We start from the raw sequence: 27,900 nt of genomic DNA, 5'->3' as shown, positions 1-27,900 counted from the left end.
TGCTCAGATCCATACTGATCAAAAATCAGTTACTGGTAGAGGTTAATCGTCCAGAACCTCTTTAAAGTTTGAAATGTTAGATAATCAAGAGACAGAACTAAAATTGAACGTTTTCTAAACCCTGCGGAATAGAACTCAGTTGTAGTCAACTCCATTAATTTTTTGCAATCGAGTAACTAAAGTTTCCTTGTTCAAGTAGTTCGTTTAACACTTTAATGACTCCACAACCTAAACATCCGTGCTTTGGAATGCGTAACGTATCTCTGTGGACTATTTAAAAAAAACTTTTGGCCAAGTCTGTGTATAAGGAGAAAAATTCGTTTAAGTAGTCTTTCGTTCAACAACTCGTTTAATTTTGGCTAAAACTGAGGGACATTTTTCAATAGTTGTTCGTGTACCTGGGGCAATTTCATTAAGTCGTTGTTCTCTATTTCTGAGTGGCGCTTGTCAATTTTTTGATGAATGTTTGATTTTGCACAATCTTTCTATTTATTTTTTAATTATTTTTTGTTTTTCTGAATCATATAACTGCTCTAAAACTGATGTCAAATGCAGTACATAAATATTCAGCTTGTTGAAATTTGTTCTTATTCTGATAGCTTAACAGATCTGAAGAAAAATTCAACAGATGAACATTTTCTCGCAAGTCTTGTGCTGTTTTGTTTTCGAGTTTGGGGATTTGAAGAGTTTCTGATATTTATGTATCAGCTTGAAGCGTGTAGAGAAAAAAAAATTGTCTGAACAGACATGAGAAGTTTCTTTTGCTATTAGACTTTGTCACGCTCAGCATTTTCTATCAGTTGTTGCTCCATATACAAAGATTCATGTTAACGAGCTGAGATAAGTTTGCTTTTGTGCGTTTTTCCCAGATTTTGAACACGGTTCAAGATAATAAATATGTATGGAATGTGAGTAATAAAAAAGTCTGCCTAGAACGTTAAGTGGGAAGGATGGACAGTTGTTGGCAACGCAGTTTTCGAGCGGTGATCGACACCGGGACCGGGGGGGGGGGGAACTTAAAGATTTTTGTTAACTTATTGAAAATTTTTGGTGCCATATTTTGAATTATTCTAAATCATACGTATGCTATTTGAAATGGTTCAATTTAAGTTGCAAAATTTTTGCAAAACCTCCGCCTTATTATTCAAAAGCCTTGAGATGCGCCTAGGTTGCAGTAGATGTCAACCAAAAGTCAAATCTTTTAACGGTCAAAAAATATACGAAGCGAGATAATGCAAAAAATAGAAAAATAGAAAAGCACACGAAGCAAGATAATGAACAAAACAAAAGCCAGAGTTATGAAAAGTTCTTCTAGCAGTGTCAAGGATGTAAGGCGCTCAAGTATCTAGCATATCACGTCAGTCGAAGTACACAAAACAATTTCATGCTAAAGGCCTTCATATATACACACTCATATATATATATATATATATATATATATATATATATATATATATATATATATACTCATAAATATATAATCAATCGAAACTCGGTTACCTATTCGAAAAAGTTAGATTATAAGGTATACCTTATGAAACCAACTATTTCATTAATTTTCAGCGGTTTTGTAAATAACTTTTCCTAGAAAACGATTTCCGGTTAACATCATATTTTGTTTTGAAGTATAAAAACCTAAATTGAAACTATGCTGTCAATTTTTTTTTGCATTTACCTATCAATTGATTTAATTGTAGCTGTTGAAGCAATTAATTGGTTCAAAGTGTTTCGGTGCTTTATTCACTATTTCTCTAAATAGCGTGTAAATGTTAAAAGATAAGTATAGTACGCCTGCCTTTTTTTGGCGCTGCTAATGTGCAATTAGAAATGATTCCTTGATTTGTGATAATCGACCTGCTATGAAATGTTTTTAGTACTCAAATGTCGAAAATTTTTGTGCTTCAGGGGCTAACATATTATAGTTGTAAACCTAAACTGATTAGTCGCTTTATCAAAAACATTTAAAAGTTATTCTACGTTTTGAATCTATTAAACAATTCTTGAAAATTCAAAAATTGACTTGAAAATTCTCAAGATGAGTTTAACTGCAAAAATGATAATTTCAATATTTTTTAAACAATTTCAAACATAATATTTAGTATGAAACGATTTCTAGTTTGGTTCACGATTTGTTCTGAATTCGATTTTTCTCTCCTTTGGAATTACGTCTTAAAATTAATCGTTTTTACAGGCTAGTGGGGTTCACCAATTGAAAGTATTAAGGTGCTCATATTGTTTTGGTGATTTATGTTTTCTTTACTTATTATCTCCCTTATTTTTTATTGAGAGGCTTTGTACAGCTAGCCATAATTTAGCTATGCTATCAGCTAATGTCATCTACAGAAATGTATTTTGTTTCAAGATAAACGGCCTGCTAAGATTTGCTTTTTATAATCAAATGTCGAAATTTTCCAAAAGAAGGGTCACTTTAGTGCTTCAGGTGCTAATTTATTATAATTGAAAATCTAAAGAGATGACTTGCTGTATGCAAAAGAATTAAAGGCTTAGCTACGTTTTCAGCCTACAAATAAATTATGAAAACTCGATAAAATACTTAAAGAATCCCTTAAATGAGTCTAACTTGCAAAATCGATATTTGCAATATTTTTTAAACACTTTTAAAAATAGTTTTTTTAAGAAACAATTTCTAGTGAGCGTCATATTTTTTTGAGATTGACCTTCTCTTCTTTGAAACAATGATGAAAATTTGGTGGTTTTTACCGGCTAGTGCGTTAACATTCACCAATTGAAATGGTTAAGGTTGTTATATTCTTTTGGTCTTTTATAAAATTTTTAATTTTTCTAACGAGCGTATCATTATCATTTTTGGTCCGACGTTAAGCAGCCTTGATTTTTGTTTAGTGGCAAAAAATGGGAAATTTGAAATAAAATTTGATTTCTGATACTATGAACTTTTTGTTTTACTTTCAGTGGTCCAAATTAGGAGTGGTTGGAGCGCCTGTGTGACCAACAAAATCCCGTCCTTAAACATATCAAAAGAAAAAACAGACATGCCTTTCAAATTTTCAATGGGAATGAAGATGTAAAAAAATGCGTCAATTTTTACTACTTAAACACTGCAATCCTCAGCATATATGAACTTAACTTAAGAATCCCAGCTCTGTAGGCAATATTGTTTTACATCTAGACTATCTTGGTTAATTAGTTTTTACTACATAAAAACTGCAATCATCAGCACATGTGAACTTTAATAAAAAATCCCTGTTCTATAGGCAATATGGTTTTTACATCAAGACTGTTTCAGTTAAATAATGGTTTGAAGATTCAGAAACAGTAAGTTAGAACTGCGCCGTTGAGCTAATGTTTTCAGGACTCTTTGGAATGCGTCAATTGTATATACGGATTTCATGGTTAGCTGACAATAATGATACACGCGAGTAAAGTCAGGTAGAATCAATCAATTTATTACAGATAATAGCTCTTTCGTTGGTTTTTGAAGCAGTATTTTGTTTTCTAAGGATAGACTTTGTTCTCTGGAGATTCTAATAATTGAACAGATCTGAAGAAAATATTCAACAGATGAATATTTTCTTGCACGTCTTTTGTTGTTCCCTCTTCAAGTTTTAGGATTTGACGAGTTTCTGATTTTTATGCATCAACTTGTAGCGCGTAGGGAGAAAACTTGTCTGAACAGACATGAGAAGTTTCTATTGATAATAGACTTTCGCACGCTCAGCATTGTCTATCAGTTGCTGCTCCATATACAAACATTCATGTTGCCGATCTGAGGTAAGTTTGCTTTTGTGAGTTTTTCCCAAATTTTGAACACGGTTCAAGATATTAAATATGTTTGGCATATGAGTAATAAAAAAGTCTGACTAGAACTTTAAGTGGGAAGGACGGACAAGTTTTTGCAACGCAGTTTTCTGGCGGTGATCAACACCGGGAGCGGGGGGGGGGGGGAACTTAAAGAGTTTTTATAGATTTTTGTTAATTTATTGAAAATCTTTTGTGCCATATTTTCAATTATTCTAAATCATACCTGTGCTATTTGAAATAGTTCATTTTAAGTTGCAACTCTATGCAAAATTTCGCGTCATATCGTGCAGCGCAAGACAAAGTTTCGTTAGATTGAGTTCAGTTTACGCTGAAATTCCACTCGTTATATTGCTCAACTACAAAATGCTGCAAAACTTGGCCTTCCTTATATCCAATTTTCATGAAAATTAAACTCATTGTTAGCCAAAAGTTTTCCAAATTTTTTGATTTTTGCCCCCACTAGTTATTTGAGGCAAGGTCTTAGAAACAATTGCTAACAGATAAAAAAATTCAACACTACTGGAACGTAATAAAAGTTTCAGGGGAAGCAGGGAAACCAGCTTTTGATCCTTTTTGAAAATCCTTATTCCAAAAATATCAAATTTCTTGTTTTCTAAAAACAATTTTCGAGGCACAGATTGTGACATTCGCTTGGCCTCTTCCTGATTCGGTTCTTTGATACCAAGTTGAGATAAAAAATAAGCAAAATGTTTCTGTCAAGCAAATCTTGTGTTCAAATTTTTTTTCACAAAGTATTCATTTTAAGTCTACTTAAGTTTGAAACCGTGAAGCAGAACCCCACTCCTTTGTCAGAACCTTAAAAAATTGGCTACTTAGTTGTAGGTTTAATATAAAGTCACTTTTGTACACCAAAACTAATTCAATCCAGGATAAACATCATTTAAAATTTCTTCCCATCCAAAATCCAAATTTTGCTAAGTATAGCATCCCCAAAAACGTATCACAAGTCAAACAAAACATGTTTTAACCGATAATGAAAACTTGCAGTAACACCGAAATTGCAGTAACCCTGAAAATCAATCGATGAAAATACGACGGATTAGTTTGCAGGTATCGAAATGTTTTCATACGATAACCGACTGAGAAGTTGGGAATCTCTGTCACTCTATAATAAAAAACGTGAATACATTTTTTGGAAAATGTCACTTGAACGTTTGTTTCCCCATATTAATAGCAAAAGCTAATCAAGAGGTCAAAAATTCAGCTGCAAAAGTACATCATCCTTAACAAAAACTGCCAATTCAATACTAAGAGATCCAGCATTTTGTCGCAAAATGTTTTCAACAAATAGTTAAATTTAAGAGCACGTATGTCAGCTTTGTCGATGCAAAGCTCAATTCAATCATACTACCGAATATTCTCCATTGTTTGCTTAGAGATTTTTCAACCTCATTGAATTAATTTTTAGCTAAAAAGTTGTTTTTGATTATTCTTAGAACAGAGAAATTGCCAATTTTATAAGGTTCTGACAGTGGAGCTGGGTTCTGCTTCACGGATTCAGTACACTTAGAATGAATAAAAAATAAAATAGAGTTCTGAACACAAGAGTCGATTGACAGAAAAAGTTCAATTATTTTTTGTCTCAAATCCCAACCAGTTGTAAAACAATATAAAAAATTGCGTTGTCAAAAAAGTCCATCCCCCACGATGAGGTTCTAGTATAGTAGTATAGTAATCTTGTACTAATCAAATGCCAAAAATGTCGAATATCTGGATATGTGTTCAAAATCGGGGTAAACATACAATAGCAAACGTACCTTACATCTGAAAGAATAATGTTTGGATTAGGAGCAGTTACTGATTCATGATGCTGAGCGTGCCAAAATTCAATATCAAATGAACTTCTCATGTCTCCTCAGACCATTTTTCTCCCTGCACGTTTAACATTGATGCAAAAATATCAAAAATTAGTTAAATCATTAAATTTCAAGACAAAACAATACAAGAGTTGCAGGAAAATATTTATTTTTTGAATATTGTTTCCAGATCAGTTCAACTATTAGAATCTCTAGTAGACAATTCCCGGGCCGAGGTGTCAAAACTAAAATGCCAAAGTTATGTGAGATTGGCGTTGAATGCGTTGAATTTATGTAAAACCAACGCTTGAGCGTAGATATTACATAAAATCAACGCATTCAAAGCCAATCTTACATATTTTGCGTTGAAATTAGCGTCAATTTTACTTATTTAAAATTAAATTTAGCGTAGATGTTACATATTATGCGTTGATCTTAGCGTAGATCTTATATATTTTGCGTTGATTTTAGCGTAAATCCTACATTTTTGCAATGAATTTAGCGTAGATCTTAAGAACACGTATGCCGTATGTTAGCTTTGTCGATGCAAAGCTCAATTCAATCATACTACGAAATTTTTCCACCTCATTGAATTAATTTTTGTCTAAAAAGTTGTTTTATCTTATTCTTAGAACAGAGAAATTGCCAATTTTTTAAGTTTCTGACAGTGGATCTGGGTTCTGCGTCACGGATTCAGTACACTTAGCAGGAATAATATATAAAATAGAACTCTGAACACAAGAGTCGATTGACAGAAAAAGTTCAATTATTTTTCGTCTCAACTTGGTATCAGAGTGTCGAATCAGGACGAAGCTAATTGGTAGTCACAATTTGCACCCGCAAACAATTTTTTAAAGAAAATAAGACATTTGTTATTTTAGCCAAAAAAATGACTAAAAACTGGTTTCCCTGGTTCCCCTGAAGCCTTTCTTTAAGTTCTAATAAACTTAAATTTTTGATATGTGGGCAAATTTTTCTAAGCTCTTGCCTCTAAAGCCGAGTGGGCCGCAAAAACTTTTGTAAATTCTATGGCTAACAATTCTTTTATGTTTACTGAAAATCTTATATATATATATATATATATATATATATATATATATATATATATATATATTGCAGCACTGAATAGTAAGGCAACAAAATGAGTGGAATTACAGCGTACAATGAAATCACTGCAACGCGCCCTTGTCTAGCGCTGCTCAATAAGGCGGGAAAGTTTGCAAAATTTTGCAAACAAGAAAGAAACATATCAATTAGTATACGTATGCTATAGAGTAAATTAAAATATAGCACAAAGTTTCTCAAAATATTCACAAAAAAATTTTGAAATATTTAAGTGTCCCACCCAGTTGTAAAACAATATAAAAATTGCGCTATCAAGAAGTGTACGTCCTCCACCTTGAGTTTCTAGTCAGAATCTTATTCTAACCAATTGACAAAAAAGTCGAATATCTGGATACGTGTTAAAAATCTGGGTAAAACATACAATAGCAAACGTACCACATATCTGAAAGAATAATGTTTGGATTAGGAGCAGTTACTGATTCATGATGCTGAGCGTGCCAAAATTCAATATCAAATGAACTTCTCATGTCTCCTCAGACCATTTTTCTCCCTGCACGTTTAACATTGATGCAAAAATATCAAAAATTAGTTAAATCGTTAAATTTCAAGACAAAACAATACAAGAGTTGCAGGAAAATATTTATTTTTTGAATATTGTTTCCAGATCAGTTCAACTATTAGAATCTCTAGTAGACAATTCCCGGGCCGAGGTGTCAAAACTAAAATGCCAAAGTTATGTAAGATTGGCGTTGAATGCGTTGAATTTATGTAAAACCAACGCTTGAGCGTAGATATTACATAAAATCAACGCATTCAAAGCCAATCTTACATATTTTGCGTTGAAATTAGCGTCAATTTTACTTATTTAAAATTAAATTTAGCGTAGATGTTACATATTATGCGTTGATCTTAGCGTAGATCTTATATATTTTGCGTTGATTTTAGCGTAAATCCTACATTTTTGCAATGAATTTAGCGTAGATCTTAAGAACACGTATGCCGTATGTTAGCTTTGTCGATGCAAAGCTCAATTCAATCATACTACGAAATTTTTCCACCTCATTGAATTAATTTTTGTCTAAAAAGTTGTTTTATCTTATTCTTAGAACAGAGAAATTGCCAATTTTTTAAGTTTCTGACAGTGGATCTGGGTTCTGCGTCACGGATTCAGTACACTTAGCAGGAATAATATATAAAATAGAACTCTGAACACAAGAGTCGATTGACAGAAAAAGTTCAATTATTTTTCGTCTCAACTTGGTATCAGAGTGTCGAATCAGGACGAAGCTAATTGGTAGTCACAATTTGCACCCGCAAACAATTTTTTAAAGAAAATAAGACATTTGTTATTTTAGCCAAAAAAATGACTAAAAACTGGTTTCCCTGGTTCCCCTGAAGCCTTTCTTTAAGTTCTAATAAACTTAAATTTTTGATATGTGGGCAAATTTTTCTAAGCTCTTGCCTCTAAAGCCGAGTGGGCCGCAAAAACTTTTGTAAATTCTATGGCTAACAATTCTTTTATGTTTACTGAAAATCTTATATATATATATATATATATATATATATATATATATATATATATATATTGCAGCACTGAATAGTAAGGCAACAAAATGAGTGGAATTACAGCGTACAATGAAATCACTGCAACGCGCCCTTGTCTAGCGCTGCTCAATAAGGCGGGAAAGTTTGCAAAATTTTGCAAACAAGAAAGAAACATATCAATTAGTATACGTATGCTATAGAGTAAATTAAAATATAGCACAAAGTTTCTCAAAATATTCACAAAAAAATTTTGAAATATTTAAGTGTCCCACCCAGTTGTAAAACAATATAAAAATTGCGCTATCAAGAAGTGTACGTCCTCCACCTTGAGTTTCTAGTCAGAATCTTATTCTAACCAATTGACAAAAAAGTCGAATATCTGGATACGTGTTAAAAATCTGGGTAAAACATACAATAGCAAACGTACCACATATCTGAAAGAATAATGTTTGGATTAGGAGCAGTTACTGATTCATGATGCTGAGCGTGCCAAAATTCAATATCAAATGAACTTCTCATGTCTCCTCAGACCATTTTTCTCCCTGCACGTTTAACATTGATGCAAAAATATCAAAAATTAGTTAAATCGTTAAATTTCAAGACAAAACAATACAAGAGTTGCAGGAAAATATTTATTTTTTGAATATTGTTTCCAGATCAGTTCAACTATTAGAATCTCTAGTAGACAATTCCCGGGCCGAGGTGTCAAAACTAAAATGCCAAAGTTATGTAAGATTGGCGTTGAATGCGTTGAATTTATGTAAAACCAACGCTTGAGCGTAGATATTACATAAAATCAACGCATTCAAAGCCAATCTTACATATTTTGCGTTGAAATTAGCGTCAATTTTACTTATTTAAAATTAAATTTAGCGTAGATGTTACATATTATGCGTTGATCTTAGCGTAGATCTTATATATTTTGCGTTGATTTTAGCGTAAATCCTACATTTTTGCAATGAATTTAGCGTAGATCTTAAGAACACGTATGCCGTATGTTAGCTTTGTCGATGCAAAGCTCAATTCAATCATACTACGAAATTTTTCCACCTCATTGAATTAATTTTTGTCTAAAAAGTTGTTTTATCTTATTCTTAGAACAGAGAAATTGCCAATTTTTTAAGTTTCTGACAGTGGATCTGGGTTCTGCGTCACGGATTCAGTACACTTAGCAGGAATAATATATAAAATAGAACTCTGAACACAAGAGTCGATTGACAGAAAAAGTTCAATTATTTTTCGTCTCAACTTGGTATCAGAGTGTCGAATCAGGACGAAGCTAATTGGTAGTCACAATTTGCACCCGCAAACAATTTTTTAAAGAAAATAAGACATTTGTTATTTTAGCCAAAAAAATGACTAAAAACTGGTTTCCCTGGTTCCCCTGAAGCCTTTCTTTAAGTTCTAATAAACTTAAATTTTTGATATGTGGGCAAATTTTTCTAAGCTCTTGCCTCTAAAGCCGAGTGGGCCGCAAAAACTTTTGTAAATTCTATGGCTAACAATTCTTTTATGTTTACTGAAAATCTTATATATATATATATATATATATATATATATATATATATATATATATATATATATATATATTGCAGCACTGAATAGTAAGGCAACAAAATGAGTGGAATTACAGCGTACAATGAAATCACTGCAACGCGCCCTTGTCTAGCGCTGCTCAATAAGGCGGGAAAGTTTGCAAAATTTTGCAAACAAGAAAGAAACATATCAATTAGTATACGTATGCTATAGAGTAAATTAAAATATAGCACAAAGTTTCTCAAAATATTCACAAAAAAATTTTGAAATATTTAAGTGTCCCACCCAGTTGTAAAACAATATAAAAATTGCGCTATCAAGAAGTGTACGTCCTCCACCTTGAGTTTCTAGTCAGAATCTTATTCTAACCAATTGACAAAAAAGTCGAATATCTGGATACGTGTTAAAAATCTGGGTAAAACATACAATAGCAAACGTACCACATATCTGAAAGAATAATGTTTGGATTAGGAGCAGTTACTGATTCATGATGCTGAGCGTGCCAAAATTCAATATCAAATGAACCTTCTCATGTCTCTTCAGACAATTTTTCTCCCTACAGGTTTAACATTGTTGCAAAGATATCAAAAATTAGTTAAATAATTAAATTTCAAGACAAAACAATACAAGAGTTGCAGGAAAATATTTATTATTTGAATATTTTTTTCAAATCAGTTCAACTATTAGAATCTCTAGTAGACAATTCCAGGGGTGTCAAAACTAAAAAGGCAAAGTTATGTAAGATTGGCGTTGAATGCGTTGAATTTATGTAAGACCAACGCTTGAGCGTAGATATTACATAAAATTAACGCATTCAACGCCAATCTTACATATTTTGCGTTGAAATTAGCGTCAATTTTACTTATTTAAAATTAAATTTAGCTTAGATGTTACGTATTATGCGTTGAAATTGGCGTAGAACTTACATAATTTGCGTTGCATTTAGCGTAGATTTTACATAAATCCAACTCATTCAATGCCAATGTAACATAATTTGCGACGAATATAGCGTCGATTTTACCTAAATTCAAAGCATTCAACGCCAATCTTACATATTTTGCGTTGAATTTAGGGTAGAACTTACATATCTTGCGTTGAATTTAGCGTAGATCTTACATATTTTGCGTTTAATTTTGCATAGATCTTACAAAAATCCAACGCATACAACGCCATTGTTACATATTTTGCATTGAAATTAGCGTAGATCTTACATAGTTTGAGTTGAATTTAGCCTAGATCCTACAAGCTTTGCGTTGAATTTAGCTTAGATCTTACATATTTTGCGTTGCATTTAGCGTAGGTTTTACATAAATCCAACGCATTCAACGCCAATATTACATATTTTGCGTTGCAGTTAGCGTAGATCTTACAAAAATTCAACGCATCCTTGGCCAATCTTACATACTTTGCGTTTAATTTAGCGTAGATCTTACTAAAATTCGACGCATCCCAGGCCAATCATACATATTTTCTGTTCAATTTAGCGTAAGTCTTAAATATTTTGCGTTGGATTTAGCGTAGATTTTACTTACATTAAACGCATACAACGCATTCAATCTTACACATTTTGCGTTGAAATTAGCTCAAATCTTACATATTTTCCGTTGAATTAGCGTAGATCTTACATCTTTTGCGTTTAATTTTGCATAGATCTTACATAAATCCAACGTATTCAACGCCAATATTACATATTTTGCGTTGCATTTAACGTAGATATTACAAAATTTGCGTTTAACTTAGCGTAAATCTGACAAAAGTTCAACGCATCCATGGCCAATATTGCATATTTTGCGTTTAATTTAGCGTAGGTCTTACAAAAATTCGACGAATCCCAGGTCAATCATACACCTTTTCTGTTCAATTTAGCGTAAGTCTTTAATATTTTGCGTTGAATTTAGCGTAGATTTTACTTACATTAAACGCATAAAACGCATTCAATCTTACACATTTTGCGTTGAAATTAGCTTAAATCTTACATATTTTGCGTTTAATTTTGCATAGATCTTACAAAAATCGAACTCATTCAACGCCATTGTTACATATTTGGCGTTGAAATTAGCGTGGATCTTACATAGTTTGAGTTGAATTTAGCCTAGATCCTACATGCTTTGCGTTGAATTTAGCTTAGATCTTACATATTTTGCTTTGCATTTAGCGTAGGTCTTACATAAATCCAACGCATTCAACGCCAATATTACATATTTTGCGTTGTATTTAGCGTAGATCTTACAAATTTTGCGTTTAACTTAGCGTATTTCTGACAAAAATTCAACGCATCCATGGCCAATTTTACATATTTTGCGTTGAATTTAGCATAGATCTTACAAAAATTCAACGCTTCCAAGGCCAATCTTACATACTTTGCGTTTAATTTAGCGTAGATCTTACTAAAATTCGACGCATCCCAGGCCAATCATACATATTATCTGTTCAATTTAGCGTAAGTCTTAAATATTTTGCGTTGAGTTTAGCGTAGATTTTACTTACATTAAACGCATACAACGCATTCAATCTTACACATATTGCGTTGAAATTAGCTCAAATCTTACATATTTTCCGTTGAATTAGCGTAGATCTTACATCTTTTGCGTTTAATTTTGCATAGATTTTACATAAATCCAACGTCTTCAACGCCAATATTACATGCTTTGCGTTGCATTTAACGTAGATATTACAAAATTTGCGTTTAACTTAGCGTAATTCTGACAAAAATTCAACGCATCCAGGGCCAAAATTACATATTTCGCGTTTAATTTAGCGTAGGTCTTACAAAAATTCGACGCATCCCAGGTCAATCATACATCTTTTCTGTTCAATTAGCGTAAGTCTTAAATATTTTGCGTTGAATTTAGCGTAGATTTTACTTACATTAAACGCATACAACGCATTCAATCTTACATATTTTGCGTTGAAATTAGCTTAAATCTTACATATTTTGCGTTTAATTTTGCATAGATCTTACAAAAATCCAACGCATTCAACGCCATTGTTACATATTTTGTGTTGAAATTAGCGTAGATCTTACATATTTTACGTTTAATTTAGCGTAGGTCTTACAAAAATTCGACGCATCCCAGGTCAATCATACATCTTTTCTGTTCAATTTAGCGTAAGTCTTAAATATTTTGCGTTGAATTTAGCGTAGATTTTACTTACATTAAACGCATACAACTCATTCAATCCTACACATTTTGTTTTGAAATTAGCTTAAATCTTACATATTTTGCGTTGAATTTAGCGTAGATCTTACATCTTTTGCTTTTAATTTTGCATAGATCTTACAAAAATCCAACGCATTCAACGCCATTGTTACATTGTTTGTGTTGAAATTAGCGTAGATCTTACATATTTTACGTTTAATTTAGCGTAGGTCTTACACAAATTCAACGCATTTAACGCCAATATTACATATTTTGGGTTGCTTTTAGCGTAGAGTTTTAGAAATTCGAAGCATCCCATGCCAATCATACATATTTTCTGTTCAATTTAGCGAAAGTCTTACAAATTTTGCGTTTCATTTAGCGTAGATTTTACTTACATTAAACGCATACAACTCATTCAATCTTATGCATTTTGCGTTGAAATTAGCGTAAATCTTACCTATTTTGTGTTGAATTTAGCGTAGATCTTACATGTTTTGCGTTGAATTTAGGAAAAATCTTACATATTTTGCGTTGAATTTAGCATAGGTCTTACATAAATCCAACCCATTTAACGCTAATATTACATATTTTGCGTTGAATTTAGGGTAGATCTTATATATTTTTGCGTCTAATTTAACGTAGATCTTACATCTTTTGCGTTTAATTTTGCATATTGTGCGTTGAAATTAGCGTAAATCTTACATATTTTGAGTTGAATTTAGCCTAGATCTTTCATGCTTTGCGTTGAATTTAGCGTAGACTTTACATACTTTGCGTTTCATTTAGCGTAGCTCTTACATAAATCCAACGCATTCAACGCCCATATTGCATATTTTGGGTTGCTTTTAGCGTAGATCTTACATATTTTGCGTTGAATTTAGCGTAGATCTTACATATTTTGGGTTTAATTTAGCGTAGATCTTAAAAAAATTCAACGCATTCAAGGCCAATCTTACATATTTTGCGTTGAATTTAGCGTAGATTTTACTTACATTAAACGCATACAACGCATTCAATCTTACACATTTTGCGTTGAAATTAGCTTAAACCTTACATATTTTGCGTTGAATTTAGCGTAGATCTTACATGTTTTGAGTTTAATTTAGGGAAGATCTGACAAAAATTCAACTAATCCATGGCCAATATAACAAATTTTGCATTTAATTTAGCGTAGATCTTACAAAAATTTGACGCGTCTCAGGCCAATCATACATATTTTCTGTTCAATTTAGAGTAAGTCTTACATATTTTGCGTTGAATTTAGGGTAGATCTTACATATCTTGCGTTGAATTTAGCCTAGATCTTACAATTTTTGCGTTTAATTTTGCATAGATCTTACCAAAATCCAACGCATTCAACGCCATTGTTACATATTTTGCAATGAAATTAGCGTAGATCTTAAATAGTTTGCGTTTAATTTAGCGTAGACCTTACGTAAAGTCAACAAATTCAACGCCAATCTTACACATTGTGCGTTGAAATTCGCGTAAATGTTACATATTTTGAGTTGACTTTAGCCTAGATCCTACATGCTTTGCGTTGAATTTAGCGTAGGTCTTACATAAATCCAACGTATTCAACGCCAATATTACATATTTTGCGTTGAATTTAGCGTAGATCTTACAAAAATTCAACCCATCCAAGGCCAGTCTGACATATTTTGCGTTTAATTTAGCGAAGATCTTACTAAAATTCGACGCATCCCAGGCCAATCATACATCTTTTCTGTTCAATTTAGTGTAAGTCTTAATTATTTTGCGTTGAATTTAGCGTAGATTTTACTTACATTAAACGCATACAACGCATTCAATCTTACACATTTTGCGTTGAAATCAGCTCAAATCTTACATATTTTGCGTTCAATTTAGCGTAGATCCTACATCTTTTGCGTTTAATTTTGCATAGATCTTACAACAATCCAACGCATTCAACGTCATTGTTACATATTTTGCGTTGAAATTAGCGTAGATCTTACATATTTTATGTTTAATTTAGCGTAGGTCTTACATAAATCCAACGCATTCAACGCCAATATTACATATTTTGCGTTGCATTTAGCGTAGATATTACAAAACTTGCGTTTAACTTAGCGTAATTCTGACAAAAATTCAACGCATCCATGGTCAATATTGCATATTTTGCGTTCAATTTAGCGTAGGTCCTACAAATATTTGACTCATCCCAGGTCAATCATACATCTTTTCTGTTCAATTTAGCGTAAGTCTTATATATTTTGCGTTGAATTTAGCGTAGATTTTACTTACATTAAACGCATACAACGCATTCAATCTTACACATTTTGCGTTGAAATTAGCTTAAACCTTACGTATTTTGCGTTGAATTTAGCGTAGATTTTACATCTTTTGCGTTTAATTTTGCATAGATCTTACAAAAATCCAACGCATTCAACGCCGTTGTTACATATTTTGCGTTGCGTTTAGCGTAGATATTGAAAATTTGCGTTTAACTTAGCGTAATTCTGACAAAAATTCAACGCATCTCTGGCAAATATTACAAATTTTGCGTTAAATTTAGCGTAGATCTTAAAAAATTCAACGCATCCAAGGCCAATCTTAAATATTTTGCGTTTAATTTAGCGTGGATCTTACAAAAATTCGAAGCATCCCAGGCCAATCATAATTATTTTCTGTTAGCGAAAATCTTACATATTTTGAGTTTAATTTAGCGTAGATTTTACTTATATTAAACGCATACAACTCATTCAATCTTATACATTTTGCGTTGAAATTAGCGTAAATCTTACATATTTTGCGTTGAATTTAGCGTAGATCTTACATCTTTTGCGTTTAATTTTGCCTAGATCATACAAAAATCCAACGCATTCAACGCCATTGTGACATATTTTGTGTTGAAATTAGCGTAGACCTTACATCTTTTGCGTTTAATTTTGCATAGATCTTACATAAATCCAACGTATTCAACGCCAATATTACATATTTTGCGTTGCATTTAACGTAGATATTACGAAATTTGCGTTTGACTTAGCGTAATTCTGACAAAAATTCAACGCATCCATGGCCAATATTGCATATTTTGCGTTTAATTTAGCGTAGGTCTTACAAAAATTCGACGCATCCCAGGTCAATCATACATCTTCTCTGTTCAATTTAGCGTAAGTCTTAAATATTTTGCGTTGAATTTTGCTAAGATTTTACTTACATTAAACGCATACAACGCATTCAATCTTACACATTTTGCGTTGAAATTAGCTTAAATCTTACATATTTTGCGTTGAATTTAGCGTAGATCTTACATCTTCTGCGTTTAATTTTGTATAGATCTTACAAAAATCCAACGCATTCAACGCCATTGTTACATATTTTGTGTTGAAATTAGCGTAGATCTTACATATTTTACGTTTAATTTAGCGTAGGACTTACATAAATCCATCGCATTCAACGCCAATATTACATATTTTGCGTTGCATTTAGCGTAGATATTAAAAAATTTGCATTTAACTTAGCGTAATTCTGACAAAAATTCAACGCATCCCTGGCCAATATTACATATTTCGCGTTAAATTTAGCGTATATCTTAAAAAATTCAACGCATCCAAGGCCAATCTTAAATATTTTGCGTTTAATTTAGCGTAGATCTTACAAAAATTCGAAGCATCCCAGGCCAATCATATTTATTTTCTGTTCAATTTAGAGAAAGTCTTACATATTTTGCGTTTAATTTAGCGTAGATTTTACTTATATTAAACGCATACAACTCATTCAATCTTATACATTTTGCGTTGAAATTAGCGTAAACCTTACATATTTTGCGTTGAATTTAGCGTAGATCTTACATCTTTTGCGTTTAAATTTGCATAGATCTTACATAAATCCAACGTATTCAACGCCAATATTACATATTTTGCGTTGCAATTAACGTAGATATTACAAAATTTGCGTTTAACTTAGCGTAATTCTGACAAAAATTCAACGCATCTACGGCCAATATTGCATATTTTGCGTTTCATTTAGCGTAGGTCTTAAAAAATTCAACGCATCCAAGGCCAATCTTAAATATTTTGCGTTTAATTTAGCGTAGGTCTTACAAAAATTCGAAGCATCCCAGGCCAATCATACTCATTTTCTGTTCAATTTAGCGAAAGTCTTACATATTTTGCGTTTAATTTAGCGTAGATTTTACTTATATTAAACGCATACAACTCATTCAATCTTATACATTTTGTGTTGAAATTAGCGTAAATCTTACATATTTTGCGTTGAATTTAGCGTAGATCTTACATGTTTTGCGTTGAATTTAGGGTAGATCTTACATCTTTTGCGTTTAATTTTGCCTAGATCATACAAAAATCCAACGCATTCAACGCCATTGTTACATATTTTGTGTTGAAATTAGCATAGATCTTACATCTTTTGCGTTTAACTTTGCATAGATCTTACATAAATCCAACGTATTCAACGCCAATATTACATATTTTGCGTTGCAATTAACGTAGATATTACAAAATTTGCGTTTAACTTAGCGTAATTCTGACAAAAATTCAACGCATCTACGGCCAATATTGCATATTTTGCGTTTCATTTAGCGTAGGTCTTAAAAAATTCAACGCATCCAAGGCCAATCTTAAATATTTTGCGTTTAATTTAGCGTAGATTTTACTTATATTAAACGCATACAACTCATTCAATCTTATACATTTTGCGTTGAAATTAGCGTAAATCTTACATATTTTGCGTTGAATTTAGCGTAGATCTTACATCTTTTGCGTTTAATTTTGCCTAGATCATACAAAAATCCAACGCATTCAACGCCATTGTTACATATTTTGTGTTGAAATTAGCATAGATCTTACATCTTTTGCGTTTAACTTTGCATAGATCTTACATAAATCCAACTTATTCAACGCCAATATTACATATTTTGCGTTGCAATTAACGTAGATATTACAAAATTTGCGTTTAACTTAGCGTAATTCTGACAAAAATTCAACGCATCTACGGCCAATATTGCATATTTTGCGTTTCATTTAGCGTAGGTCTTAAAAAATTCAACGCATCCAAGGCCAATCTTAAATATTTTGCATTTAATTTAGCGTAGGTCTTACAAAAATTCGAAGCATCCCAGGCCAATCATACTCATTTTCTGTTCAATTTAGCGAAAGTCTTACATATTTTGCGTTTAATTTAGCGTAGATTTTACTTATATTAAACGCATACAACTCATTCAATCTTATACATTTTGTGTTGAAATTAGCGTAAATCTTACATATTTTGCGTTGAATTTAGCGTAGATCTTACATGTTTTGCGTTGAATTTAGGGTAGATCCTACATATTTTGCGTTGAATTTAGCATAGGTCTTACATAAATCCAACCCATTTAACGCCAATATTACATATTTTGCGTTGAATTTAGGGTAGATCTTACATATTTTGCGTCTAATTTAGCCTAGATCTTACATCTTTTGCGTTTAATTTTTGCATAGATCTTACAAAAATCCAACGCATTCAGCCCCATTGTTACATTTTTTGCGTTGAAATTAGCGTAGATCTTACATATTTCACGTTTTATTTAGCGTAGACCTTACGTAAATTCAAGACATTCAACGCCAACCTTACACATTGTGCGTTGAAATTAGCGTAAATCTTACATATTTTGAGTTGAATTTTAGCCTAGATCTTACATATTTTGCGTTTCAATTAGCGTAGCTCTTACATAAATCCAACTTGTTCAACGCCAATATTACATATTTTGCGCTGCTTTTAGCGTAGATCTTACATCTTTTGCGTTTAATTTTGCATAGATCTTACAAAAATCCAACGCATTCAACGCCATTGTAACATATTTTGTGTTGAAATTAGCGTAGATCTTACATATTTTACGTTTAATTTAGCGTAGGACTTACATAAATCCATCGCATTCAACGCCAATATTACATTTTTTGCGTTGCATTTAGCGTAGATATTAAAAAATTTGCGTTTAACTTAGCGTAATTCTGACAAAAATTCAACGCATCCCTGGCCAATATTACATATTTTGCGTTAAATTTAGAGTCTGCCAGGTGGCTTTGACCGGTATGGCTCCTGCATGAAAAGTTTGACCGGATTACCCCTTGAAGGGTTGCGCAGCTGGGGCAGACGGCAGCTGTGCTGATGGCGTGTTGCGTTATATTCACGAGCCGCCAGCTGCGCCTGCCTGGAACGCCTTGGTGACCCAGCGGCGTTTGATCCCGTCGTTGCCGTCCGCCAGCCCTTCCATGGCCAACCGTTTCATGTTGTCCCACTCAAAGTCCTCGGAAGCGTAGGCGGACCTGACCTCCATGATGCGAAGAGCCAGCCGGTTGTTGCGATGCAAGAGCTTGTCCAGCCACTCGTCGGCGTCAGACATGGTGACGTTCTGAAAGAACTCCAGCAGCTCCTCGTAGTCACTGTGAACCCTCTCCGCTGCCTGCTTGCCGTCCAAGTTGGAGTTGTCGTCGTGATCGCTCTCCGTCTTGAGTGAGCTGCGGGGAGACACGCCTTCCATCTGAAAGAGAACAATTTTGACAGCTACGAAGGTGAAGAACCGTTGCATCTGCTGCGCCGCCATCCTCTCAGGGCTGATTCCCCCGAAGGAGTCGGAAGGCACACACATCTTGTTGCTGTCGTCGAACTCAGCCCTGACCGTCAGCCCACGGCGGCGACGCTCTTGTCCTGCTGTTGGAACTCTAGAGCGGCACGGCTTTCCCATCAACTGCGGGGCTGCGGGAAAAAGTATACAGCGCATCAACAATTCAGAAGCACTGTTGGAAAGGCGTCACGCGTGACCGGCACCCTCTCCCTTCATGATGACGTGTTCCCAACAATAGGTCAGCTCCGATTTTGGGCATTCAATTTATGCACACTGCAAGGTGTCGACAATACTTGAGATTGTCTGCCGTGGTCACACCTGCAGAACGAAACTGGCGCGCGGCTCTGGCAGGCAGCAGCACTGGCGCCACAGCATGCATCCGAAGCTTCAATCCAACCATGGCGGCACGGGGTGCTGTGAAGAAGCCCAGCTTTGGTGGCAGGGAAAGTGTGTGTGTCTTGGAGTTGTTCCAGGGCTCGCTGTGCCCGCGGTGGCTGTCTCGTACCTCAGCTGTACGCCCTACAGCACAGGAGGAAAGGGCCCCCCGAAGGATAAGCCTAAGGAGGAAAGGCGACGGTTGACATCCTCTTGTCTGTGTCTACATGCGTACCAAACGGTAGTACATGGGTTGTTGAAGAAGACAGACCATGCGCTACTGCACGCCTTGCAATTCTAAATTGCACGGCATCGGGCGGTGTTTCAAACCCTATGGGATTTCCGTTGTTGGTTGGCAGTATTTTGCAGGGGACGCGCAGTGGGCTCCAGGTCGATGGAGAAAAAGCGCGGAGCGAGGTGGGGAAGGGGTGGGGGCAGAGGGAAACCAGCATGAGGAAGGGGGGGGGGGGGGGGTCGAAATGGAAACTGGCCATGGGCTCCAATATGCGATGTAGGCAAGAAAATGAGTTCCTGAATCCTGAAGCCTCATGAATAGGGGGAGAGCAGAGGTGATTCGGGACGGAGAGGGAATCAGGTAGAGGGATCAGACGGTGACCGAGAGAAACTTCTGGGAATAGAAAACGAGCGCGACGCGGATCGACAGGGGGACTCGTGTCTATTCAAAGGGGTATCGAGAGCCTTCCGCGCCACTCATTGTGGCCCTCAAAACGTACGCACGTTCAGGCCGAAAATGGGCTGCTTGGTGGGTTCGAATGCCGGAATGACTCTAGCTTATCCCATCAGTTGCGCTCCTTGTGGTAATTCCTGCTACTTCGAAGGAACTTCTTCGAGGCCGTGTCCTGTTCGTATCCCGAGCCTGTCAACAGGGGCAGGAAGGATGTGCACATGACGACATGCGTGCATGCCTTTGTCTGTGCCTGCCTCGGGTGATCACTGACGGTGCAAATGCAGCTTCAGCTAGTGGGGCAATAATAAAAACGTACCGGATATCCTACCGGCATCTACACCAGTGCACGTGCGTAGGCCCCACGTAATTCTAAAACCTTGCAGATCCCTGGGTACACTCTACCACGTACAGATTACGTAACGACTCCTACAGTGCGGATGGGCCCAACTACAATTTACAAGCACCTGTTTTCAACTCTGAAATCAGCCGACGAGGCCGGCGATCTAACTTGGAAAATCGAAGTGCATCAAGATTCGAGCAGTTCAAGCTACCCTAGGGTACCCTACTAAGAGCCCTCGTAGCCCCTTGGTACCCTATCTAAGCGTGTGTACTGTACAGCTTAATAGTGGTGTACTAGCTAGTAATATTTCATTTCATTTGGCTAGCAAGTACTAGTTAGCATGCTACTAGGTAGTACGTAGGTACCTACTACTGTAGCATCATAATAAGCAGCACAAGCAGGCACACATGACTGATGACACGCATGACGATTGACGGCCCATATGTGCCTGCGCAGGTGGACGGATCGTAATTCGTACTGTACAATGTACATCTTTTATGTGGTAGTACATACTGACGTTATGTCCGACGTACAGATTATAGTTCTGATCGATCTACGCGTACGGTGTACAGCCGGACTATTTTTGTACGTATAAGCTGCGTAAGCTTGTCGCGGCATGCCGTAGGAGTACGTGGGCCACACTCCACACGGTACTGTACATGGGGGCGCCATGATTTGATGTAGCCACGAGTACTCTTGATGTACCCTGCCTACTGTATGAGTCCATGTCTTGGGGACACCTGCGTCTCGTGCAGGCTGCATTGGGTCCAGCAGTCAGGTAGCCAGTAGGGTCTCTTAGGGTATGATAGGGTAGGTACGAGGGCACGTACATACGCGCTTAAAGAATTTCGATCCTCTAGGGGCCTGCCACCGCCCCGTTTGTAATCATTCTCAAATCCTCTAGCTAGGGCCCTGCTAGGGGGGCGTGCGGGTGTCGGAGCCACACATTGTGGAGAAATGGCATTGCACTGCTGCGTTAAAGCTTTAGCTAGGTCAAATTAAGGTCATAATATCATCCGAACTGAGCCAGCTAGGACACCGACCAAATCAGAAAACGTACAGGAGCAGTGCGGCGAGTGGTTCAATGGAGGTGTGCAGATGATTCGCACTCAAAAGTTTTCTCGCTGGGGTCCCAGAGACAATTTTGCTGTGTCTGACTGGCCAACCACAGCTCCTCACTGATTTTAGTCAAGAACAGCTTGGCCGATATAACACGTGTTGGACGGCATACAGAACACGGGTCACAAAAACCACTTGCAAGCAAGCCATCATGAGGAGGGGTAATGCATCTTCACATTCACTAAGCCACTAAGTCGGGCGGCCGCCCGAACTCATAGGTTGGAATGCACCAGTTTCTCTCGATGAAAAGTTTGTTGATCACAAACTAGGAAAACTTGTCGGGCTCAGGTACTTGCCTTCCTCCGTGGCTCCACCACATAGTTCATTCGCTCACATCCATCGCACACCCTATCAGGTCGGCGAGACACAGAGATATCTATGGGTCTCATGACACACACTGTCTCTCTCTCTCTCTCTCTCTCTCTCTCTCTCTGTCTCTCTCTCTGTCTCTCTCTATCTCTTCAGCGGCGGTTGGTCGATGCCTTCCAACCTCTTGCTGTGATGTGCCTGACCATGAAGAATAAATGTTTGTGGCATGACCCTTAGTGGAGTATCCTTCAGCCAAACCAGCTACTCTCAATCGCAGCTGTGTATTCTCTGCACACTGGCAACATCCAGCTCTTGCTGCAATTCGCGGTCATTAACAGTCGGGTCTCTGCCGCATTTAGATACACGGGATCCAGAACTTTTGGATCTATCAGGAAACTTACTACACTTTATCTACAGTCCTTTCGCAGGTCAAACGTCATCGCCGCTGAAGCATAACTCCGCAGGTCGAGCCGCAGTGACCAATGGATTCCACACACTGTTGAGTCATGTGCTCTGGCTGCTGAGGAAATGGCTACCAGAATCCGAATCGCTTGCCGTCCCTTGGCTCTTCACCACACACGCGAGACACTGCCTTACCGAACAGAGCCCTCACCTTCCCGGCGTCACAGGTGCGAGTTCCGTTTGTCAAAAGGTTCGCACACTTGACATCTTCCAAGGCAAGGTCAGTCGCAGACTCGTAGCAGGTCGAGGTATCCGATGAGAAGCAAACTGGGATAAGGGTCAGGGAGGTCGCCCATCCCTTTGGGGCAACCACTGGCTTCTCTGCGCCTTCCCAGTAGCACTCATCGTACACTTTCTGGCAGGCAATTTGAGCGGCAGTGTCGCCGACTTGCGGCCCCACACTGTTGCACAGCCGCTTTGTAATGTTCACATCCGCGGTGCCAGTTGAGTGAACGATCGCTCTCCTGGGGAACAAGGAAATCCACAGCAGCGTTAGAAACGCAGCTTCGCAGCCTTACCAGGTAGGCTAGCTACAGGATGATCTCAATTGTCCATGCCCACACCAATATCCGTCTCTGATCCTGACCAATCTCTCTCGCTTCACAAAATCCACAACTTTGCATTCCCACACCGGGAAAACGCTATGACATGAAGCGATATTCCGTCCCCCATAGACTCACTAAGGTTAAAGACAGCCTGCTGGATATCCTCGCTTCAGTGGCGTGAATGTCACCGATTCTGCCCAGGCACTGTTGAGTAGCGCCGGATCACTCACCTATTTGGCACGGCGGGGCAGGGAACGAATGACTTGTAGCCCATGCAGTTGGCAACGCACGGGCTCTCGGCCAGCCAGTTTCCAGACACAGTGCTGCACACCGGAGCTGGATCGATAGGGCATTTTGCGACGCAGGACTCCATCTTCGGAATGTCGGGCTTGCCCGTCCCCAGGTACTTGCAGGGCCCGTCATAGGGAATCTTGAGGCAGTCGGCGCATGCAGTGTTAGGTGCCACCTGCAGACCGTTGGCGCAAACCGGCTTCCAAGTGTGTCGGCAAGAGCATTCGTGCTTCCACGATACGGTCCTCAAAGCATGGCACACAACGTGGTTGCTCGATCCGGCGCACTCGGCGGCTGCCGCGCACTTGGCGACGAAAGCGAAGTTGTGTGGATTGCACACTGGTCCGTTCGTGTCGTTATCGCAGCTGCAAGGATCAGCTGCCCACACCTGCCAGACGCGGAGCGAAGTCGAACCGAAGGAGAGCAAACCACAAGTCAAGCGTCAGTCAGAGCCTGCGAGACTACGGCTTCTTGCCAACAACTCCTCGGAATCATGACGGATACCGCAAGAGAGTTGCAGATAAAATGACGAATCTGATCGCCGCGACTGATCGGCACTGTTCAGACAATTGTCAAGTGTCGATCGGAGGCACGCCAGACTGATGCGCAAGCCGTCGTTTTCACGACCGTACTGTGAGGGCACTAGGAGGCGTGAATGCAGTCTTGCCTGTTTCGTGTAGGGTTTCTTCAGGCTCCAAGCCTTTTCCTGATCTCCTCGTTTTGAAGACCAAGAAGCTCTCCCTTCGGCGCTGCAGCTGCAGAGCAGGAGACCGAGCAGAACGGCAACACCGGCGTTCCGTGACGGCATGGCGTAGTATGTACGTCGCCGTTCCAACAACTAGCTTCGGTGTTGGAAACGCAAGGAAACCGGGGGAATCAGATTGGCACGGCCGGACCGAGTTGCACAGCGGCTTTAGGAATGTGAGGAAGAAGAGTGCCAACTCACACCCTGAAGAATGTGACGTTATGTAAGCGGTAGCCGACTTCGAACGCCGGAGTGCGGCAGGTGTTACCGTCGGTTGGAAATATACGGTGGTGGGTGGAGTCGCGACGCGCCGGCACGGCCGGCGCTGGCCGCCGGCCGGCCGGGGCCTGCCGAGGCACGGCGGGCAGAAGGTTCCGTTTTTTTAACTCCAGGGAGGAAGGGCTATCCCGGATCCACCAGCATGTACGAGTACCTACCCTAGGTAGGTACCCTACCTACAGGAATCCACGACGAGCTAGCTAGTACGAGTATATTTTATTTTGTTCCCCCCCTGGACCAGGATGAAGGTGAAATGACGTACTCGTACATTTCCCCGCGCATCATGACGATCACCAGCTGTTATCGATACAGAGTACATAGGTCATAGATACGGTACTCTACTAGTAGCTAGAGTACAGATGCTACAGGTAAGTACGCTAAGCTACTGTAACTCGTACGGTCGTACCTCTCTCTAGCTGTCTACTCGGAGAGAGTGGGTGTGAGGAAACTGAGGATGGTGAGGGGGGGCGGGGCCGCGAGGCACAGACTAGGGGACCAGGACCGTACAATCGGCTCGGAGAGAGTTCAGAGTACCCACTAGAGATACCCTACGGCCGTAGGTAGGTAGGCTAGGTACCTCTCAGCGTTCAGCTAGAGCCTAGAGGGTTAGCCTCCTAGCAGGCAAGGACACCACGGAGTGACCAAGGATAGGTACCTACCTACTCGTGCGTCCTGTGTAGGACCTTTGCGCTTGTACGAGTAAAAGATATTTCGAATTAATTCGCAATTGCGGGGCCGTGCCGTACGTGTGTTCGTACCCATGACGATTCACGAGTACAATACTAGGGTACGCGATCACGCGCGATCGATCACAAGTGTACAAAATAGCTGTTAAATAAGCATTTTTAAGATTTCATCATTTTAAAATGAATTTCATTATTATTATTATTAATTTTTGATATTAATAATAATGACTACAAACTCCAAAACTTTCTGAATCTAGGCTTTTGTGCTCATAAAACACGGGCCAACGCGCTGAGCCCCCGGGCTCAAGGGCTAGCATGGGCCGGGCCGTATGCTGCATACATGTTGCTGTAGACGTCATGTTTTGGTTTGCGTTTGTGCGCCTTGCTAGTTCTTGGAGTAGCTTGGCGCCACGGCCGGCCGCTCATGGCACTATACTCTACGCCTGGCCGGCTTTTGTCACTAATTTCTGATCTAAGGCTTCCTCACGGTGATGTCTCGGCCGATGCAATGCATTGGCTGCGTGCAACTGTAACTACAACAACCCTTGCATTGTTGATTCCAACCATTCGAGTGGTTTGTGGTCTACTATTCCAACATCTTAAGTGATGGGCTTACTAGCATGCCTGGGATCCTTTACCTGGCGCCTGCATAAGTCCGGCGCTTGTAGTCGTACTACCACCGCGCCCATGACGTCCCACATGCTTCTAGGTGATCTCCGACGTGGGGGGAGTGACAATGTGAGGGTCGCAGCTTGCTATTATGTGGGGGTCGCGGGTTGTGTAACAGTAGGAATCACTGTGAATGTATCAAGGGCGGTTCCACTCAAGATTTGCATGCGTGCCAAAAGCCGGCCTTAACTTTAACATATTAATTGATTGTTTTGTTGTTGTTGTTATTATTATTATTATTATTATTATTATTAAAATGAATATTAATTTAAGTTAATATTAAAACTAGCTAGCTAGCTAGCCCGAGACTTTGGTTATTAAATTATTAATTAGTAGTAGCTACTGTAGGTAGTACCCAGATATATTTAGCTATAGATAGAATGCACGTATATATACATCGCATGCCACTTGTACTCGTATGAGTACCCGTATGTGCACATGAGTTTGCGTGTCGTACTGGTCGGCCAGCGCACCTGGGGTGGACACGTGTCATTCATATGGCACCCACCGGTCACCATCGATCTAGCGTAGGGTAGGGTACCTACCTGGATGTCACCTACCCTACCTTACTTACCCTTTTCGAATGAGTGCAGGTAGGGTAAAATTAGGGTAGGATAGGCCCTATTGGAGATGAAAATTGAGGTTGTTTTTTGAAAATTGAGGTACTTCGTCTGGATGAGGAAAAAAATCCCGTCGTAAACCGGTACCCTAGGTCCCCGGCCTGGCTAGAGGATATCCGTATTTTCTTTTAAAGGATATTCTGGATATCCTTAGATAGTATCGCGCCCGGCCCACGTCGTGGGATGAGAGCACCCAGGCATGTGGGAGTTCATGGAAAGGGGGGCAGATCGGGCAGTGATATCACCACCCACTGCGCTCCTCCCCGTCTCTCGCTCTCCCATGCTGATCTAGCGAGCATTCCCCCCATGCTGCATGCCCCCCCCCCCCCCCCCCCCCCCCACACACACACCCCTCCCTATGTTCTCGTGCTTTCGCTTGCAACTAGCTCTGCGACTTCAAGACAGACTAGGGGACTTCTGGCCCGAAGGGGTCCCCTATGACTGCCAACCCCCCAGGGAGACTGCAGCAGTCGCCCTGTCTCTCGCTGATCTCGCTTGCATGCCAGGCAGCAAATATCCCCCACAGCTACCAGCCCCCCCCCCCCCCCCCCCCCACGTCTGCCCTCCCTTATCAACTCCCTCTCCCTTGCAAGTGCTGCTGCAAGCCAACGGTCCCGGCCGGTTCCCCCTCTTCCAGGAGCGCCCCCCACAGCCCTCCCTGTCTCTCACTCTCTACCGAGCTTGCATTAATCGTTGCGGCGGCCAAGCAACAATCCCTAGTGCCAATTACCCCCCATTGTAGCGCCACACGTTGTTAAAATAGTAACTAATGCGCGCACAGCGATGTCATGTCCGCCAATCGTGGACTTCGCAGGACTAGCCAGGACAAGCGCCCATAGATTCCCGCCATTTTTAATCGGGGATCAAGTTTGAACTGTCTCTTCATATCTAGGCTCTTCGCATCTCCGAGCTGTCTAAAACCGAAAACCGGTATGCCGACCATATATAGTGTCGACACATCTCAGAAGTCAGAACACCGTTTTACCTTGTCCAACCTGGAAGGAGGTGTGAAAACCTCTTGCTCGTACTCGTACTAAGGATAGTAGGGTACTGAAGTAAAGTTATACTAGTGCTAGTACGAGTACTGGTACAAGAACCATACGTGGTACGTACCAGTCCTGTTTGTCCATTTGGGGGCATCCGTATACACTGTAGGTAGTGCACGTACGTTACATTTACGTAAAACGAAGCCACGGTATGGGTACATGTATATGCTCCAAGCTGCATATATACGGGGTGTATAGCGAGAATAATCTCCCAGACGACGTGCCTAGTGTCAACTATCCGGAGCAATGCTCCT

The sequence above is a fragment of the Convolutriloba macropyga genome, chromosome 8 (assembly GCF_964194025.1).
Source record: "Convolutriloba macropyga chromosome 8, txConMacr16.3, whole genome shotgun sequence".
NCBI classification, from domain to species: Eukaryota; Metazoa; Xenacoelomorpha; order Acoela; family Convolutidae; genus Convolutriloba; species Convolutriloba macropyga.
This window is presented reverse-complemented; position numbering follows the sequence as displayed.